The following is a 12,178-nucleotide window of genomic DNA, read 5'->3' as shown; positions in this document are numbered from 1 at the left end:
CCAGTGTGCATCTGGCCCGTCTGTCTGCCTCTGCAGTGCGTCCTGGCTCTGACATTGTGTGTGCCCTGTCTGTTTGGATTTGTACTGTCTCCCTATGACTTCCCCATAATGAAATGTCACCTGTCAGTCAAAACTGGGCTTATTAACTCTATATGAGCCAGGTGTGCCTGTGTGTGCCTCTGTGTGTGTGTGTGTGTGTGTGTGTGTGTGTGTGTGTGTGACACCATAGAGAGTGACAGCTGGGCTGAGGTGTCACGCTGCAAGCTCTTTTTTCCATCCCCAGCGGTCCCTCTTCGTAACAGCTTACCTGGATGACGAGGCTGGAGGTGATGTCGGGGACGGCGGCAATACAAATCAAATTCATATTTTTTTTTCTGGATTTTTATTGACTTTATTCCGACAGTAATAAATAGACAAGGAGACATAGAGTAAAGGAGACGCAGTCTGGAGAGTCGGGACTGCAGCCCATTGTGGCTGGTTGGGACTGAAGCTCAGGAGGGCTTCAGTTTACTCACAGTGGTTGGGCAGATGTGTGTGTGAGCAAAAACTCTTCAATGTGAGAAATAAGACAGCCAAGACGCATGTGACAAAGTGAAAGGTGAAAACAAATGGGAAATCTGTCTTGGGGTGGAGTCCTTAACCATCTAATGGGAGGAAATTATGTTAAATCCTAACAGTATAATGCAAAGAAGACCAACAGCAATATCCACTAATACATATTCTTTTTATTTATTATTCTTGCCAGAATTGTTTTTTTCCTGGGTCATATTTTTTAATACAAATAAGGAAATGGTGAACACAGCATGCATTTTGCACATCAAAATGCAATTGCAAAATTGCAGGTTCAATTTGACCTTTTTAAGGCCATAACTTACTTTTTATAGGATCAATATTTATGTGTGTGAAAGACATTGTTATGACACTGTTATTGCTAAGTTACGTCATTGTATTGTATGCTGTTACATGATGTTCAATAACAGTATTCATTGCACTGTGCCAGTGCTGGTGCCAATGCATTCCCTATACTTCCTACACATACTGTGTCATACTTTAACATATAGCATTAAATGTAACACAGCAAATAAATTGTAAATAGTTAGCTCATAGTATACTGTAACATAGTAAGATAATTGTGAATAACTAGAGCATAGTATACTCTAACATAGCAATTTAATGCTGAATATTCTGGGCCTCTTGATTCTGATTTGGCAGCATTTTTGCTTCATGTGAACTACTTCCACTGATGTTTATTGCCTTGCACACATCCCAGTACCCACATCCTCCCCTTTCACTACATGCACTTAATATAAAAGTACAGATGTTATTTTTAAACCCAATTTGTTGAGAAAAAGCTGTCCCAGAAAACAAATTAATTATAAGAATGAGTACACAGACTATCACAAATGATTAGATGCCATGGAACAAGGTAAGGCTAATTCTCTGCCTTTTTTTCCTTCTTTCTAACCTTCCATTTTCGCTGCTTGTTTGTGTGCCGCAGCACGTCATACACTTTTACCCTAGTAGGGCTTCCATAAATGCATGCCTGCAGCACTAAAGTGCGTCTCCTCTAACTAAATGCCTCCAAGCTGCCACATCCTGTCTGTACTCAGGCGGGATGAGGACAGCGATCCCTAGCGCCCAGGACTATCTGTAGCCTGTGGGAGTTTTCTCATGCCGATTGTGATACACAATCTGGGGTCACGTTAGTAAGGGAAATCTACAGTGGGGGTCACCCATACTGCCGTGGGGCTTCCAGAGGCGGGCATAGCCATAAACGCAGCCCCAGTCCTGGTAGATATATCCCCCTCTCCCTAGTCTGCAGCCTACAATATGCTGTTACACTGATTTGTCTGGCCGGGATGCAGGGCCACTGCCCCGGCTGTCTCCTCTGTTACCTTTCATAACCTGGGAGCTCTGTGACTGAACACTGTATTTTAACCACACAGATGCTTGCAGGAGGAGGGGGAGGGTCGGTGGTGAGCGGTAGACGCTGTCAGCACGGATCGGTGAAATTGCATATTGGTGCTAGGTCGGATCCCCGGCGTGGAAGGAACACGGGGACGGGCGCCAGGTGGCTGGGTGACAGTTTGGGAGAAGGCTGGGAGTTCGGAGATGAAGGCAGACAGACATATGGGGGTTGGAGTCCTGCCTACACCTCCACTCCCTGTCAGGGTTTGTTGCTGCGGATTTGACTTTGTCCAAAGGAGGTGATGTATAGGCAACTTTCTGAAGTGACAGACATGATGATAGGGTTTGGTTAATTGATAACATTCAATGTGGATAATACAGTAAGTGGGCTTTAAAGCACAAAATTATAAAGGAAAAATACCAATTTTGACAAAATTACCCATAGCCATTGCTGTAAAATATTGCTTATACTGTACATCACTGCCTCAACCTCAAAATGACAATCGTAGGAGTCAAGTAGGGATTTAGACAAGACACATTCTAACACTTTAATTGCTGCCAATAATATGTATATGCACATTTATATACATATTTACATATATATGTATTTGATCTGTTTTACATTCAACTGCTAAAGAGAAAAAAAGGCAACCAAATCATTTCAGGAAGCATTTTGTATGTTTTGTGCTCTTTTGTTTGAAGTAAACTTTACACTGAATCCAGCAAAAAGTCTTCATCTCATCTCCATAACATATTCCCCATTCATTTCCAAGATAGAGCTCCTGTGAGTGACTTTCAGCCAGTACACTAGTGTGACTAGTGGTAGTCCGCACAGTGAGTCTTTTGGCTTCAGCGCTGCTGGCTCCCGCTGTGGAAGAGAGTCAGCGGATGCCAGAAATGTCGAACCTGCAGGCGGGCCTTTGGGCCTTCATGACGACAACAGTGATGGGATTATAGGAACCACCCTGCCGCTCCATGCAGAAACAGCCACCCAAAGGCTAAAAACAACAAGCTGGTCCCCCCACTCCATCACACACAAACACACACACACACACACGCAAATGAGTGTGCGTTTGAACATGTATGTTTACAAGGGGGATGGAGGGGCTGGATGAGCCCACGACAGGAGTGGAATGATGACATTTTTGTGGCATTTCATGTCTTCCCCTTAACATTTGTGACACGAGATTAGCAGTGGAAGGCACGCTTGCATGTGTGTGTGTGTGTGTGTGTGTGTGTGTGTGAGCGAGCGCGTGCGAGGAGGGTGGTTGAGTCTCTGACTGATCGAGAGAGAGGCCCCGGAGACAAAAAAAGAACGAGTAATAAAAGGCAGTTTCTCCATTTCCTCCTCCTCTGCTTCCATGCCAACCCACAAGGCTTTGGGACGCGCTGGGGGACACGGTACCAGCTCACAGTAACAACAAACCCCCGTCCCTGCCTCCCATCCAGCAGCAGTCACTTAGGACTATTAATTACCGCTCTGAATTTCCTCCTCCTTACCCGTAGCCATCCGTGTCCCCCTCAGACAAACAACCTCGGTGGGAGGATCTTGATTATTATAGCTTCTGAAAAGTCAGATTGTCTTTTATTGAAGTTGCCCACTGGCCATGCAGGTTTCTCTCTCTCTCTCTCTCTCTCTCTCTCTCTCACTCTCTCTCTCACTCTCTCTCTCTGTCTCTCATTCCATGATTCAGACAAATTCTTGGAGGAAACTATTATGCCTGTGCTCTTGCTATGCCCGTGAGGTTGATAAGGGAGACTCCCATGTTGTTGGAGGTTTGAGCTCACGCAACTCACGTGAGGTTGAGACACACACACACACACACGCACGCACACACACACACGCACAGACACCAAAACGCAAGCTGTAAACTGTATTCTGTGTGTGCAGCTCAGGCATAATTCAGAATATTGTGCTGTTCTCTCACTGACCAGCAGGGAGCACTGTGGGTCTTTCAAAAAACCTCAGAGTCCGGCTCTCTTTACAGTCCAGCTGCATCTAAACCAGGCCTCTGCCTTGTGAAAGCTAACTTTTTAAGTGAAATAAGAAAGCGGCCGTTTCAAAAGGGATGGGATTGTGGGGAAGTTATAGGAGTATTCAAATCACTGTAACTGTATCTGGAGAAATAATGAAACCAATATGTTCAGTTTATGTTATTAAGAAGACAATGGGCCACTTCCACTTTTGGTGGAACCACTTTCACAGTGGCTTAGAATGGAAATCTGATAACTCTCCCATCAAGAGTAAGTATTTTAAACAGATATCCTGATATGTTCCAATAAAATGTGATTTTAAAGCGTAAAACTTTGTTGACACTAAAATGTGCATTTAGGTATATAAGTGTTCCTCATAAAGGTAAATGTATATCGTGGCCTTGCAAATAGAATAGTTTGCTATTGTCATCTGTAGGATACTTATTTCACTATTCTGTACACATATACATTACAGTTATGCACATGCTTAGGTTGGTGGCAGCACAGTATCAGATGAGGAACAGGCTATGTTCTGGTGTTACATGTCTTGTAGGTGCCTGTCATGTTTTACTGCCTTGCTCAAGGGCACATTGGTGATTTTCTTATTGTCACGTCTGCAACTTTCTTCCATTGAATTAAAACAGTGTTTCCTTGAATCTAGACGTTTCACAATTCACTTCATTTAACAGCACGGTCTCAAAAAGGCTAAAACTAAAACCCTTTAACTTAAAAATGGTCATCGTTTGGATTCCGCATGTTCAGCTGAACATGTTTAAGGAACGCCGACGTACAAGGGCGCTTTTGGGAAACCCTCTGCCCGGGTCCTAATCCTCCTCCGCCTCATCCGTCTTCATGTCTTTAACCCATTAGTTTGATTCACTACCTCTGGAGGGGGAAAGTGAAAGCTCAGGCCAGCACTTGTCTCTCCTATGACTGCGTCCACTATATCCCTTCCGCGTAGCACTTTATGGCCTGGGTGAGAAGGTGGAAGGGATGTGTGTGTGTGTGTGTGCGTGCGTGTACATGTGTGTGTATGTGTGTGTGATTGAGAAAGAAGAAAGACAGAGGGAGGGAAAAAAAGACAGAAAAAAGATAGAGGCATAGATATAGGGAGATTCAGAGGGTTATTTGTCCCTCTTCCCCTCTCTGAGAGCGAGGAATCATGGTGTGCATGACAGGTGGCCAGCCCCCGTCGGGGGTGATCTATATGAGACCCTCTTTATTGGCAATTTCAACCCAGGGACAGATGAGACTGCAGCCGGCCGGCCGGACAGCCAGACCATGATGAAAGCCACCAGGCCTCACCTGTGACTCTCCCACTGAAGGCTAGAGAAATAATGCATCAGAGGTTATATGTGGAGCTATGTGCGGTGTATGTGTAGACGTATGAGCTGTGTGTGTGTGTGTGTGTGCGGTAGAAATAATGTATGGCTACTGCCATGCCCAGAGGTCTCTGTTTAGTATGGAGAGAATCATTGAGCTGTGTTGCAGGCAGATTTGGATTGAGATGGTTTGGATACTTTACATATTGTTTGTATGTAGGGTAAATAATTCAACGCAGAGCAACAGTCAAGAGTGTGTCCAAGACGTATTGCTTTTGGCTTCCTAGGAAAAAAACATAGCCATTGACTATATGCCATAAAGAAGCAGATACTGCACTGCATGTGAACCGTGTAAAACTATTTCTGAGCTGAATCTTGTTTTGCCTGAGCGCTGCGAAACATTAAAAAGCATTCTTAAACCTGGATGTAACGCTGATTGTAATAAAACATTACAGCTACCATAAGTACTAAAACATTGCTTTAAGATTCCGATTGAACCGAAACATAACTCCATTCTCCCACAGATTTTTCTTAACATCCTGCGTTGGGTAACACTGATATCACATTCAGCCCTCTCTCCCAAGTCTGCGAAACACATTTCCCATTTTTCAAAGTCTCGAATCGCACGAGGCAAATCACTGGGAACTAGCATGACAACATTCAAGCTCTGAGTAGACAATATATCCCGGGGCCATTCCTCCATCCAACGCGCCGCTGAATGAAAGACAGAAGCTTGCAAAGTGACGAACACCATGAAATAGCCCTGTAATGAACAATCGCTCGCATATGAGAAGGGCCTGTTCAGTCAGGACCAGCCATTAGACCCGTCTCTCTCTGTTGTGTCCTAATCGATTAGTACAGTCTGCGCCGCTTATTGATCAGCGTTTTGCTTTCAAGGGTTTGGGAGGACGACGAGGTTCTGAAAACACAGATTTAAGAGGCACGGAAAAGGTTTAGAAAGGAATAAAAGAAATGTTAAACTGCGCTCCCAGTACATTGTTCTGAATAAAGTCATGCTGATGAGTGTGACAGTACAGTGTTGAGTATCAAGGATTACCATAGAGAGCAGGGAAAATGCAGAATTTGGTGCACGCTCATCCACACACACACCTTCAGTCCTATCTTGTGGGGTCTACAACGATCCTTTAAAGTCCCATTACCTTCAAATTAGTTGATCAATCATTTGGGACTCTATTTGAAACTCATAGTCCATAGAGATGAACAGGCAGACACTGTTTTCCTCTCTCTTAAAGACATTATAACGCCTGTTCATCTCTTTGGACATACTACTTATTTATATTTATTGTAGCAACTGTGCTCCAGTTGCTTGAACACAAAGTCTCAGCTTCAAAATGAAACTATGAATATGAAGTCTCATGATGATGGTGATGATGATGAAATTGCAAGTTTAAGAACCCACCTTTATTGATTGATTGATTGATTGATTGATTGATTGATTGATTGATTGATTGACACATTGTTGACATGACACAAATGTTTTACCCATGTGATGACGTTCTCTGTACTGCTATTGGCCAGATCTGCCCTATGTCATCGTGACACTGTTGTATCATTTTGCCATGAGAAGAGAAAAAAGACCAATAAAAGATCCAATCAATCACATTTTCACTTCCCAGTTTGCAGTAATGAAAGACAAGCAGGTGCACCGGCTTATAGTATTTCATCTCAGTGGACTGTAATAAGGTAATACACTATAATACACTATATCAGTTTATGTGTGTGACTGTGTGTGTGTGTGTGTGTGTGTGTGTGTGTGTGTGTGCGATTGCATACTTTGTGTCTTTATTACATATACATGTGTGTTTATCTGTACAGCACCTCAATGTATGCATGTATCTACACTGTACATGTCTATATGTGCTTGTGTGTGTGTGTGCCTCCTGTGTGTTGTGTACCAGGACCCCGCAGTGGCTGTCATCGCTCCTCAATGTTTGTCATTCTGTCGGGCCTCTCCCTCTCCCTCTCCCAGCTCCCACGTACACTCAGGCTCTAATTAACTTAATAAAGTGCAGCAATTTTGACATTTAGGGGCCTAATTCGCTCCACAGTGGCCGACCGGCCGAGCGGCGCTGCAGATAACGTGGACTGACAGGATCAGAGAAAGTCCGTTTATCTGAGGAATTAAAGGGTAAAAACGAGGCCTGGCCCGGTGATAGGTGCTCTCCTGTATGGTGTGTGTGTGTGTGTGTGTGAGAGAGAGAGAGAGTGTGTGTGTGAAGAGAGGGCTTTTGTGCTCGTGTGTGTGTGTGAAGCAGAGCGCATCTGCGTGCACTTGTGTTTGTGCATTTTTGTGTGTTTGTATGTGTAGCTGTGTTTCTGCGTACGTGCCTGTGTGTGTATGTGTGTGTGAGTAGTAACTGAGAGACAGGCCCAGTTATTACTTAAATGGCTTATGATATAGGCAGATATGGAGGGTCCAGTCCGCTTGTTTGGGCCTATCAGCGTTGTACATCGGAAAATTTTGAACTTGTGAGCTTTGCCTGGGGTTTCTCCAGGCTAGCTGGTGGCGCTTTACTGTGTTCTGTCTTTACAAATCTCCCTTTTAATAAACCTATCAGATGTACTAAGAGAGGTAAAGAGAGAGAGAGAGAGAGAGAGAGAGAGAGAGAGAGAGAGGGAGAGAGAGTGGTGCTCTGTTTGCAGATACAGCCAAAGACAATCTCTCCATCTACCTGGGGGGAACCTGCTAGCGCTGGCGCTCGCGGCTACACATCCTCCATCAAAACACCACCGACAGGGAAGTCAAGTCCCCCTCTCTCTCTCTCTGTCTCTCTCTCTCTCTCTCTCTCTCTCTCTCTCTCTCTCTCCTCCCACCGCCTCCGACCCGTAACCCATTTATCTTGAGATAACTTTGTCAGATTGTCAACCAAACTCTCCGGTGGGAGCCGAGCCCAAAGCCTATTACGGAGGAGCCGGCGCGGGCCGAGGCCGGTCAGCGCTAAACAGATACTCCCTCGGAGCTCCCGCCTGCCTCGGCCGCGTTATTGGCTCCGCCGCCACCACATCCGCTCCAGTCAGCCAGTCAGGGCCGCCGCCACTGCCGCCGCCGCCGCCGCCGCCGCCGCCGTCCCCTCTAATCGGGTTGCTGAACTCCCTCGCCGATCCCCAAACCGCCTCGTTTCATTGATTACATAAACAGAGATTGGTTTTCAGCGAGCAGATGTAACGCTTGTAAAATGCGGCTGTAACTGTGTTGGGTGTTGTTGTCCTCTGATGTCACTCACTCCTCTTTCTGCCTTCCCGCCTTCCCTCTGGCTCTTTCTCTCAGCAGCTAGTTGGGGATGGGATGTGTGTATGTGTGTGTGTGTGTGTGTGTGTGTGTGTGTGTGTGTTCACGTACTAAATATCCAAATCACTCTGACTTTGAGCGGTGGTGGTGTCGGTGGCAGCAGTATTAGGCTAGGAGAGGGATGGGATGTTTGTGTTTGCATGTGTGTGTGTGTGTGTGAGAGAGAGAGAGAGAGAGAGTGTGTGTGTATGTGTGTGTGTGTGTGTGCGCATGTATAAATATCCAAAACACTGAAACTTTGACTTTGAGTGGTGGTGGTGTCGGTGGCAGCAGTATTAGGCTATCAGAGGGATGTTTGTGTTTGCATGTGTGTGTGTGTGTGTGCATGCGTGTGTGTGTCCACGTTTCCTTCAACTCCGATGCTTTGTGACATGTCGCCCAGGCCGCTCTGTGCTATTCCCGGCCAGGAGACCTTGGGTTCATGAATAATTTGCCACCGTTAATCTTGAGCGGTCTTGATTTATTCTGGGACGCCTTTGAAGCGCCAACACGCTGAGGGCTTTACAGGGACGGCCACCAAACTAAAGAGACTAACAACAGCAATAAAGGGAACGGAGAGACAGCAAGAGGGGAATGAGGGGAATCTATTCTCCTTAGAAAGTTGCTGCTGTGTTTTCAGAGATTTTTTTTTTTTAAAAGACGGCCCTCCAAGGCTTTTCACACGGAGAGGGAGTTATTTGTTATATAATGACCAACAGTGCGATGTTGGTATATCACTGACTTTGCAATAGGGGGAAGTTAGTGCGACTTATTGATTTGGCATCTGACTTCAACATACCAAAGTTCTCTTGGCTGACTTGACTTACTGGTCATTTCCATACCAGGAATTCAATGTAGGAATATATCAGGGTTGACAATATTGTGGAAATGATCTTTCCTTCAGTTAAAAATATATGATTAACATATAAATCTAGATCTCCTACCTGAAATATTTTATTGCTCAATCATGAAACAACAGACAGACAGGAAAGCGAATAGAAACACAGAACGAACAACCAACAGACAATCAGCAAGCAGTAGTGGTTAATCAAGCTGACAGACAGATAGACAGACAGACAGACAGACAGACAGACAGACAGACAGACAGACAGACAGAGAGAGAGAGAGAGAGAGAGAGAGAGAGAGAGAGAGAGACATGGCCTCCCATGTCAGCTCCCCTATAGCCCTCTGTGTGACACCCCAGTTTAGCAGTGTAATGACCCGGCACTAATAACTTTCATTTGACTCTATCAGGGTCAATGTCAGCTACTGTACTCTGAACCATCAGCCACAAGCGGACACACAGACAGGTGTGTAGAGATTAGATTCATACAATAGAAATAGAACATCCATTTGTTTTTTATTCCTCAGTTATAAAGTGTGTCTGACTCGAAGCCAAAGATGTTCCAGCCTTACACAAAGTAGATGGATTTTTATCTTTTTGCATATCCCTCTTAGATGCAAACATAATGCCTATTCTATTCTATTCTATTCTATTCTATTCTATTCTATTAAGTGACCATATCTTGAGGCAGATAACTAGTATAGATAGTAAGATAGTATCAGATATTTGTAGTGAAATGCATGGAAACAAAGAAAAACAATATTTTAAAACTACATTACAAGTCTTAATACTAGATTAAATGACTTGAATAGTGATGGATGATACTGATGGATATTTTTTACAGTGCAACCAGCCTCACTTTTCAGAAAATGACAATAAACAACCACTTTGACAAAAAAAAGTGACCTAGTATGGAAACACAGTCTCCCTGCATGTCTGTTAGTGCTGACCCTGGTTAATAAGGTGTGTGTGTGTGTGTGTGTGTGTGTGTGTGTGTAGATGCTATAAGCTGTTAGGGTACAGCGCGCGGTCCCAGGTGCTCTCCTCCTTGTTTTGGGCCCAGGCCCCTGAAGGCCGTGTTGGGGCCCGTTGTTTGGGCTGGGGGGCTGAACACTGAGATTTATTCTGAGGTGGAACCACTACACTCGTCACTCTGAATAGGATCTACTGGTGTTTACTGAAGACACCTGGGGCAAAACATGGCAAACTGTTTGCTGAACCAAATCCAAATACTAATGTTGTGTGCAATCATGGTTTTCAAACTTTTTCTTGGGAGGGAACTCACATTTTCAAGCTATTTTGCATGCTATTGTGCAGACAAATTTGACAAATATCACCTTATTTTACTAGCTGGCCTTCACTATTTTTGTTTTAATATCCAAGTCTACCACCTACTGCCAAAGCCTTGACAAATACCTGCAACTGTTACACTGCAAGTATGATTACCTGCAGATTTAAAGGTGTACTTTATCTTCAAGAGCCATGTGACCATTTGAAAAAATCTCACATCCACAAATAAACAAACCAAAAACAACCAAATAATCAATCAACCAGCCAACCAAACATCCTATAGCTCCAACAAAGAAACAACGTAACAAAGAGACTAATTAAATAAGTAAGTAACAATAGGCAGACTTGGTGTATCCTCTCATGAGGTTGATATGTCCAATTTGGAGACTGCATAACTGTTCAAGCACAGTCAAAGAGACAAAAAACATTCATACCATGTTAAAACTGATATTTTCTAAACCTGTTCAATAACAGAAACTCTAGGGCCCAGCTCAGGTAGATAACTCAATTACTACTCAATAACTTTACATACAGCTATGGTCATAAGGGTACACAGTCATTTAATTCCTAGAAGCTTTAAGTCCTGCATAATCCCCAATGTGAAATGCTCTGCAGCTGGAAGCTCATGTTGCTTCTCTGGTATCAGTTTGTGGAACTGCCTTCCTCTGCAAATCAAATCTGTCATTACCAAAGCCATGTTTAAAAAGGAACAAACTGAGAAATGGCCAGTATTAAAGCAGTTTAGCTAGTGCCATGTGTATTGTGTTTGTGTGTGTTTTGTTTTGTGCGTTATTTCAAGTTATCACTACATTAATTGTTTGTTTTAGTTTATTGTGAGCGAGAATGAGGCAATGAGACAGAAACAGAGAAACAGAGAGATATATGAAGGCAGCAACAATACGCTACACTATGGATTTTGAATAACTTTAACTTTGGGGACTGTGATTATCTCGGTGAAGCCCTGCGGGGGTAGAGACAGAGAACCAGAGCTTAAAACATGAACCCATATGCATTTAGGGTTTCTCCCTCCGTTAATTTCCTATCTGCATTATCCACTTAGACGGAGGAGCGGCAGCGATGTGTATCGCCCCGGATATAAATTCACTTCCTGGAAACACTTAACCAGGATGTCCTGTTTATTAGGCTTGTCACTCACCAAATGAACCTCTAATACAGTGCAAGCCCTCGCTTATTACAGTCACTCCTTACAGATAATAGAGTTGGCTTTTCACTGGGATTCTGGATAGAATCTCAACTTCTCAGTGCCCATGTTATTCTTAATCTTAGAAATTAAATAGAGTGCATGACTTAGAACAAGCTTTTTATGGAAGAACTTACAGGTTAGTTTGCAAAGTAAAAAGTAGGTAAGGTAAGGTATATACAGCAAAATGCAAAAGACTTTAGGGTACTGATAAGACTGCAAGTGTAGATGAGCATGTCTGATACATCTTCTCTTTTCCTGGTAGGATACAGATAGGATTATTGTTAAAATCATCATAGATGTCTATCTCTCCTCGCTAATTCAGGTTCATAAACTGCTACACTATCCTG

Source organism: Centroberyx gerrardi, chromosome 22, assembly GCF_048128805.1.
Source record: "Centroberyx gerrardi isolate f3 chromosome 22, fCenGer3.hap1.cur.20231027, whole genome shotgun sequence".
Classification (NCBI taxonomy): Eukaryota; Metazoa; Chordata; class Actinopteri; order Beryciformes; family Berycidae; genus Centroberyx; species Centroberyx gerrardi.
Note: the sequence above shows the minus strand (reverse complement) of the source record.